The 8,426-nt window shown below is 39.1% G+C and overlaps 1 pseudogene; it reads right to left on the reverse strand.

The window, feature by feature from the left end:
• Positions 1-6,198: 6,198 nt before the first annotated feature.
• Positions 6,199-8,426, reverse strand: LOC111489088 (annotated as a pseudogene).

Raw genomic sequence — 8,426 nt, forward strand, 5'->3', positions numbered from 1 at the left:
CCCCCCCCCCCCTCCCCCAGTAAGTGACCCTTCACCATCCCCGACCATCTAAAAACAATATCATATTGATAAATGATGAATTGATGAATATACAACTCATTTCACCACAATATAACTCATTCTAGCAGAGTTATGATTCTATGAACATAAATCAAATGATGAATTGATGTTGCATTCTTTATCAAGTTTGGAATTAATGCCACGAATCAATTATACGGTTAATTAAACGGTTCATAAAGATATGTAAATTACAAAAGGAGAAAAAAGTTGCAAAATTTAGATGGTTTACTAATGTATCTTCTAGTTGAAGAATTTTGAATGCAACTCTTAGTATTGAAAAACTCTAGTTTTTTAAAATTTAAGCTTATAAACACTATTCCTACATTTTTTCGTCGGTCACCGTGGTAAGTAAGAGAGAAAATAATTTTTTTTTCTTCCTTTAGTCTCTACTTACTAAAAATATTTTAAAATTGATGTAAAATTTTGAAAACTAAAGAAATAGTTTTTAAAGACTTTATATTATTTTAAAAATTCGACTCCAATGTGTATAAAAGTAATAACCTTACCTAAATAATAATAATAATAATAATAATAATAAAAAGTTCTTAAAAAAAATGAAAATAATTATCAAATAAAAGCAAGAAGTTTTCATTTTCTATTAATGCTATTTTACGTTCTTATTTACTTATTCTTATTAGATAGATTGTTCGACTTTGGATTCAACCTAGTTCGCTGATAATGCTATTAGGATATTAAAGAGGATAAGGTGGTGGAGACTCATTCATACTACTAACAATCTGGTAAGTTACCTTAGTTAGATGACATGGAGGCCTACTAGGTTTCTAAGGCGCCTAAGTGACTTAAAAGGGGACTCTCGACTCTGATGTAATTTGTACTAAATCCTCGAATCTTTCTTAGTTTAGGAGTTAAGGTCTAGACCCTCTAATCGCCGCTCACGATCCTAAAGTGCTTAGTCTTCAAGAAGTGTGTTGACCTAGGTCATCATTCAGTTAGCCTATCTCTAGGGCCCTAGTCTAATCTCGTTGCCGATATCTACGCTCTATAGTGAGAACACACAATCAATTATCTGGAGATAGCATACAATTTTCATGTAGCCGAACAAGCTAAAAAAGAAGATAACATTCATCAACCACTTAGAGCGTAGATCACAAAATCCCTTCATTCTTTATAGTATAGTGGAAAACATGAAAACTATATCCAATTTAATCTATAATTACTACATCATGCATATTTTCATATATATCTACGGGTTTAATTCTCTAAATTTATTAGTATACATGTTTGTCCTAGCGATCCCTACAAGTATTGATCGAAGAAAAATCGATTGGTTGCTTACCTTGATGGCGTGTGCCTTTTTGAGCTTCGTTTTCCACTATATATGTGCCCAATGTTTTTAAAACTCTTCTTGTTGGCCCTAATTCACATTGAACTAGGTTAGCATCAAAATTCGGGCGAAAAGCTGACAAATGAAGACCGAACAGGAAAAAAAGAAAAAGAGACTCATATGTTAGTCACGCACCGCATGGAGCTTCTTACATATGGAATCATGCATGTGTCATGCACATTATAAAGAATAGATAGTCACAGGTTGGCGAGTTGGGTCGGGTCCATTGGAGTGGATCATGGGTAGGGTGCAATGCAAGCAGTCGAGTCGGTTAGTTCTTCACGACGAGTGTCCCCATTAGGCGTTAGACACGTTCCGTTGTTCCACCCTTCATTGCAACACGTGTCCACTGTTCAACTGGACACACTCACTACCCCATTACCTAACACGTGTCCATTCTTCTTTGCTCCTTCGCCCGATCATTTATTTTTCAGATTCTTGCATTAGTTCTTTCGTTTTCTACTAATTTCTTTAGAATTTCATAACTTTTTCTAGGTAACTCAATTCAACTGGGTTCTTTCACTAAATTTATAGAGTTTTACCCAACTTTCTAATAAAATTATTTTAATCATTCTTCTTTGATTATTGATAAATTAGGATGAACCAAGTGCATTCTCCAATGTCCTATGAGCCGTTCTTGTGAAGACTTCGGCCAAATTATGACTCAAAATTGTCGTTTGGAGCGAATTTGGCTTAGAGAGGTCGAAATGACAATTTTGCCCTCTGATTGATTTTGACTAAATTTCTCAATATGTTTTTAAAAAATTTCTTAGCATACCTATCATGTTCGGGTGTTACAAGAGTATTTCAAAAAATATCTTTGAACTTTCATAATTTCATTAATAGTCTTAAACTTTTTTCAAAATGTCAAAAATACCCTTAATTTTTTAAAAAAAGTTTTAAAATAATCCTTATCTATGTAAGCTAAATTGTTAATACTACGTTTCATAAATGCCCATGAACTTCTAAAAGTAGAACTAACGCCCTTTAACTTCTAGAAAGAATTTCAAAAAATTCTTATCATTAGTATATAGGTAGAAACCTTTATCTGCCCTCCATTTACATGTTATCTGCTACACAAATTCTCACATGCAACACTGAAATCACTTTTAATTTTGAGCTTCTGTTAGGGTTTGGAGGAAAGGAAGATGAAGGAGAAGAATACAAGCCAAAGGCCGATGACTAGAGACCGCATCGGTCATGAAACCTTCACCAAATCGTTCATTGGATTAAGGTGATTCACATGTTGACTGAGTTGTGGAGCAACATATTACGTTGCAGGTGGCGACACGCCTACAGGTCGACCTAATCCAAATCTGATTCAAGAATACACATGCAAACCATATCGATACCCGATCCAAACAACCATCAGCCCACGGTTCAAGTCGAAGACCTATGCTTCAACGCATTGTGCGAAACGTGCCGTAACCATAGAAATTCAAAGGTAAAGCCTGCATCTGCTAGGGTTCGAAGGCGGGCCTGACCGCGCGCTGTCCGAGCTAACCACGTGTGGGCCCTTGCACGTGAGATCCTTATTTCATGCTCGTTCAATGCCCGTTTGTCAATTTTTGTCTTGGTTTCGACACTAAACCTTATTTTAATGTGAATTAGGTACCTCTAGTGGAACTATATAAATTTTGGATTCCTCTTCGACTAGTAATCAAACTTGTAAGTAACCATACGGAATCCTAGAAAGTAAGAATTGTCAATTCTAGTGCATGCTAGACAAAACCCACCCAAGGGATAGTTTAACGACCTATACTTAGGAATGTGGAATAAATGCACAATTATATGTTTATGTATGCAAAAATGGATGTGTTAGGCCTTGTTTGTCGTATAATCATGCTGTGTTGGAGGATGAGATTTTGTGAAATATGCACTTCAGGAGCTTGATGAATGTTATCGCCTCACTGAACATTTATTTGATTGCTTGCATGATTAAATGTACATTTACTCCAGGGGCATAAGGCATGATTCTCCCCATAGAGAATTAGCAATAGGAATGACCTTAGACTAGGGCGAGTGTGATAGTTTGGGTCTATGACCTAGGACGGAACACCTTTAAAGGACGAGCACTATGGATTCGTGAGAGACAAATAGAAAGTGAGACCCTGTGCTCCTGACCGATCCAGACTCAGACGTTGGAATCACATTACCTGGAGATGTGGAACTTCATCAAAACCGTAAAATCGCCCTAGAGACCTAGACGACCACCACGGTAACCCCAGAGGGAATAAAGGTACCACGTATGCTGGTAGCATATAGTACGGTATCGAGAATCCTCTACCCCTGGTTTGGTTGAGTTAGGGTGAGGCTGTTAGGGTTTGTGTGACCCGAACGAGAAAGTTTAGTTGTGCTACCCTGTGTAAAGGATCCGACCTATGGGAGGCATTGAACATGTGGGTAGTTAGCAGAGTTGGTACGTACAGTGAGTAGCGCCCCCAACCTTGAGCGACTCCATGACCTAAGGGATGGGTTCGCCAGCTACCTCCCATGGATGATAGGCTAGCATCACCCCATGTGGTTCCCATCTAATTGTTAGAGTGTTTTTGAGGTAGTAACTCAATTCTAGGCACCCGACACTACTGTGAAGCCTAACATGATACGAAAACTGTCCACATAAACATCAATGAGTCTAGAGTCTAGAGATAACCCTTGGTCATCTATTAGGTTAAGGATACGATGAGAGCCCATAATTAGCTTGCTTACTGAGTACATATTTATATACTCACTTCGTTTTACTTTTCTTTTTTCATATCCATAAGGATGCGGGTTTGCAAGAGATTGCTTGGGAGCTCAGCAGTCATAGAGGAATGTCAGCATGGGGCGTCTATAAGGTCCATGAGTTTGTAGTCCACATTTCTTTACACATTGTGTATCCCTACCTCGTTCTCCAATTTTTAAATATGCATGTCATAAATATGCATGTCATAATGTTAAGAATATTTAGTAGTAAATTATAGTTTACCGTATATATCATATTTGATATTTTATTATAAGTCAAATATATATCATAGGTATCTTTCGGTTTATTGTTATTTCTATTTATTACTCTTTCCATATCATTGTAATTTATTTTATTATAAATAAGATAACTTTCACACCATTTCAATGGCCTTCCCCTTCTACTTCTTGGGTTTCCGGCTTCAACATTGTATTTGTCCCCTTGCTTTAGGTTTCCCCTTCTACTTCTTGGGTTTCCGGCTGTTTCCGGCTTCAACATTGTATTTGTCCCCTTGCTTTAGGTTTCCCCTTCTACTTCTTGGGTTTCCGGCTGTTTCCGGCTTCAACATTGTATTTGTCCCCTTGCTTTAGGTTTCCCCTTCTACTTCTTGGGTTTCCGGCTTCAACATTGTATTTGTCCCTTGCTTTAGGTTTCCCCTTCTACTTCTTGGGTTTCCGGCTTCAACATTGTATTTGTCCCTTGCTTTAGGTTTCCCCTTCTACTTCTTGGGTTTCCGGCTTCAACATTGTATTTGTCCCTTGCTTTAGAGGGTTTCCCCTTCTACTTCTTGGGTTTCCGGCTTCAACACTTTAGGGGGTTTCCCCTTCTACTTCTTGGGTTTCCGGCTTCAACATTGTATTTGTCCCTTGCTTTAGGGGGTTTCCCCTTCTACTTCTTGGGTTTCCGGCTTCAACATTGTATTTGTCCCTTGCTTTAGGTTTCCCCTTCTACTTCTTGGGTTTCCGGCTTCAACATTGTATTTGTCCCTTGCTTTAGGTTTCCCCTTCTACTTCTTGGGTTTCCGACTTCAACATTGTATTTGTCCCTTGCTTTAGGGGGTTTCCCCTTCTACTTCTTGGGTTTCCGGCTTCAACATTGTATTTGTCCCTTGCTTTAGGGGGTTTCCCCTTCTACTTCTTGGGTTTTCCCCTTCTACTTCTTGGGTTTCCGGCTTCAACATTGTATTTGTCCCTTGCTTTAGGGGGTTTCTACTTCTTGGGTTTCCGGCTTCAACATTGTATTTGTCCCTTGCTTTAGGTTTCCCCTTCTACTTCTTGGGTTTCCGGCTTCAACATTGTATTTGTCCCTTGCTTTAGGTTTCCCCTTCTACTTCTTGGGTTTCCGGCTTCAACATTGTATTTGTCCCTTGCTTTAGGGGTTTTCCCCTTCTACTTCTTGGGTTTCCGGCTTCAACATTGTATTTGTCCCTTGCTTTAGGTTTCCCCTTCTACTTCTTGGGTTTCCGGCTTCAACATTGTATTTGTCCCTTGTTCGATATTGACATGGCTCTGGGTTTCCCCAAAAGGCTTTATACCAATAGAGATAGTATTTCTCATTTATAAACTCATGTTCTTCCACTAAATTAACCAATGTGGGACTCACTCCCAATAATCCTCAACAATTGGTAGGGTTTGCGACGTCCAACTTGGGTAAAATATGGCCTCATAATTATATCATATTGAGAAACAACCTCAAGTCCACGTAAAGTCCACCCAAATGATACAAAGCATCTACAATCACAGTGAGCATCAACATAATCTGGTTTCATGAGTATGCCCTCTTCTAAAGCCTTAATGGCAGCCTTATATTCCCCTACTACAAATAAAGCACTCCCCAACCGTTTCAAAGCTCTACAATGGGTAGGACAAAGAATCTCCGCCACCTCCAATACCAGAGTTCCTAGCTCTAAAATGCAGGCCAGTAGGTTGCAACTCACAAGCCCTCTTGAAGCTAACAAGAGCCTCCTTGAAGAGTTGTGCTCATATAAAACCCTACCAATTTCCATATGCCCATCAAAAAGCCTCCTCGACCGTGCTCGATCTGCTCGGGCTCTCAAAACCCCTAATTCCTAGAGAAACGAAGCATAGTCATGGCCGGACTCTTCCCAGAAAATCCTCTTCTCAAAAAGCTCTGAAGACGGCCTCAATTCTCTCGACCAGTCGACTCTCAAAACCCTTCCTTGGTTTTTATTGTATAACCTATCACCAACAAATGCTAACGTGCCAGGAACTCCTTCAACATGGCCAAATATGTCATTCACTACCGGAACTAGACCACTAAAAAGCATTATAAAGAACAACAAACCCAGAAAATTAATACTGGAAACCTTCTTAGTTCTTCCCACCGCCTTCTTACTCTCATTCTTTTTACTCCTAGCAGGAGGAGGAGGCTGACACATACCACTACCACTTAGCTGCTGTCTCAGGCCTGCATTCTCAGTCATCACATATGATATCTTACTATTCAATTCAGCAATGGTTGAATGCATACTTCTCAATTTATCCTCAAACTCCTCCACATAATGCTTTTTCCTCTACTTGGCACTCTCTCTATTCCTCATCAACCTTCCCTTCCTCTTCTCTTCATCCTCATTTAGAGCATAGGAACTCAATTGGGGATTGATACTTTCTAATCTCAAATTCGGGTTTCCTTCATCCAGGTCTTTCTTACGCAAATTTTTCCTATTTTCTCTGATTTAATCTTCTGATCGACAATGACAACGTAATACTCCGCATTAGAAGATGGGCAATTCATTCCCTCAGAGACGCCATAACTGAAATTTTCAGAATCAGAGCCGTGAGACGACGCTGGCTCGCTTGAGAATTCATGATCACTACCACCACCACCATGCTCTAGGGAAGAATAATTTACAATACTCGAACTCTTTAAGTCCCATCCACCAGAATGGGTCAAAAAACACTCGCTACATGAGGTTCTTAATTTAGAACATTGATAGTTTAGAAACTCACCTTCATTGGGGAACTGCTTGCATGAAACTGCAGAGCTTCTGAATCCTAGAGAGCATGCAAAGCTGCAAGCACGAACAGCAGCATCCCTAGAAGCTTCTCTGTCAGCCTGCAAGTCCAACGAATTGGTAGTTTGATCCAAATCTTCGGAGATGAGGAAATCGTCAGCCTCAGAGGAAAGGAAAGAACCGTCAAGATCGCCAAAGGTTAACTAGAAATCTTGATTTTCGTCGAATCCCAAATCTAAGGCCGTGGAATAAACAAGAGGGTCACTAAGGGCGGCAGAGTTAACATCAAAGAAAAAAAGAGAGTCCATAGGCCGAATTTGGAGGGAATCATATTCAGAAGCATAAGTAGTGGAATTAGGATTTTGATCATGTGTAGAGACATCATCTTGATGTACGGCTGAAGCCACATTTGTTGGCTGATCAAGAACCTCAGTGGTTAAGAAGTATTTCTAAATTGGATCTGAAGAATTTTTTCTTACATGTACAGTGCTTCTGATTCCTGCATTTTGACTCGGCAATTTGGCTTAATATGGGTTGGCTTTCCGCAATGATGACACATCACTTTCACCTAAAGCTTCTTTAACGACTCCTCACTTCTGAATTGATTCAGATTGCTTGATGAAGGCTTTGAATGAAAATTATGTCTCCTTTGATCTTTGACATACAACACATCTTCTAACTTTGGGAAAAACTCGTTACGGCTAGTCATTTGCTTAACTAAGGCTTCCTCTGACTTTGGAAAAAACTCGTTGCTACTAGTCATTTGCTTAACCAAGGCTTCCTGATTTGAAAGAAGATTCTCCAGTTCAATTAACGTAGGTTTATTTGCCCACCCTTGTATTGAGGAAACATAGGGCATAAATGCTTTTCGTAATCCACGAATAAGATAATGTCGTAATCGAGCATCACTCACTAGCTCATCAGCATCTAAGTCTGAAATTTCAGAACATAGATTTTTCACTTTCAAGAAATATTCTTCAATAGAAAAATTACCTTGAGTTACCACAACCAGTATTTTTCTTAGTGAACAACTTTTGAAGGGTTTTCCACACTTGCTTTGGTGACTTTAAAAAGCGAACGATTAATATATTCCTTGCTAATAAGAGTTTGCAAGGTAAATAAGGCTTTTCCACATTTGATCTTCCATTTTCGGGGTAATTTAGCATTCTATGGAGTGTCCGCTGGTATTTCTGTGTCACCTTCAATTAAATCCCACAAATCTTGTCCCGTAGATAAGCTTTCATACATAACTTCCAATAATTATAATTATTGTCAACCAGCTTTTCCATAGCTACACCCATATAAGCACTTCCACCATTCAT

Source organism: Cucurbita maxima, unplaced genomic scaffold, assembly GCF_002738345.1.
Source record: "Cucurbita maxima cultivar Rimu unplaced genomic scaffold, Cmax_1.0 Cma_Scf00014, whole genome shotgun sequence".
NCBI lineage: Eukaryota > Viridiplantae > Streptophyta > Magnoliopsida > Cucurbitales > Cucurbitaceae > Cucurbita > Cucurbita maxima.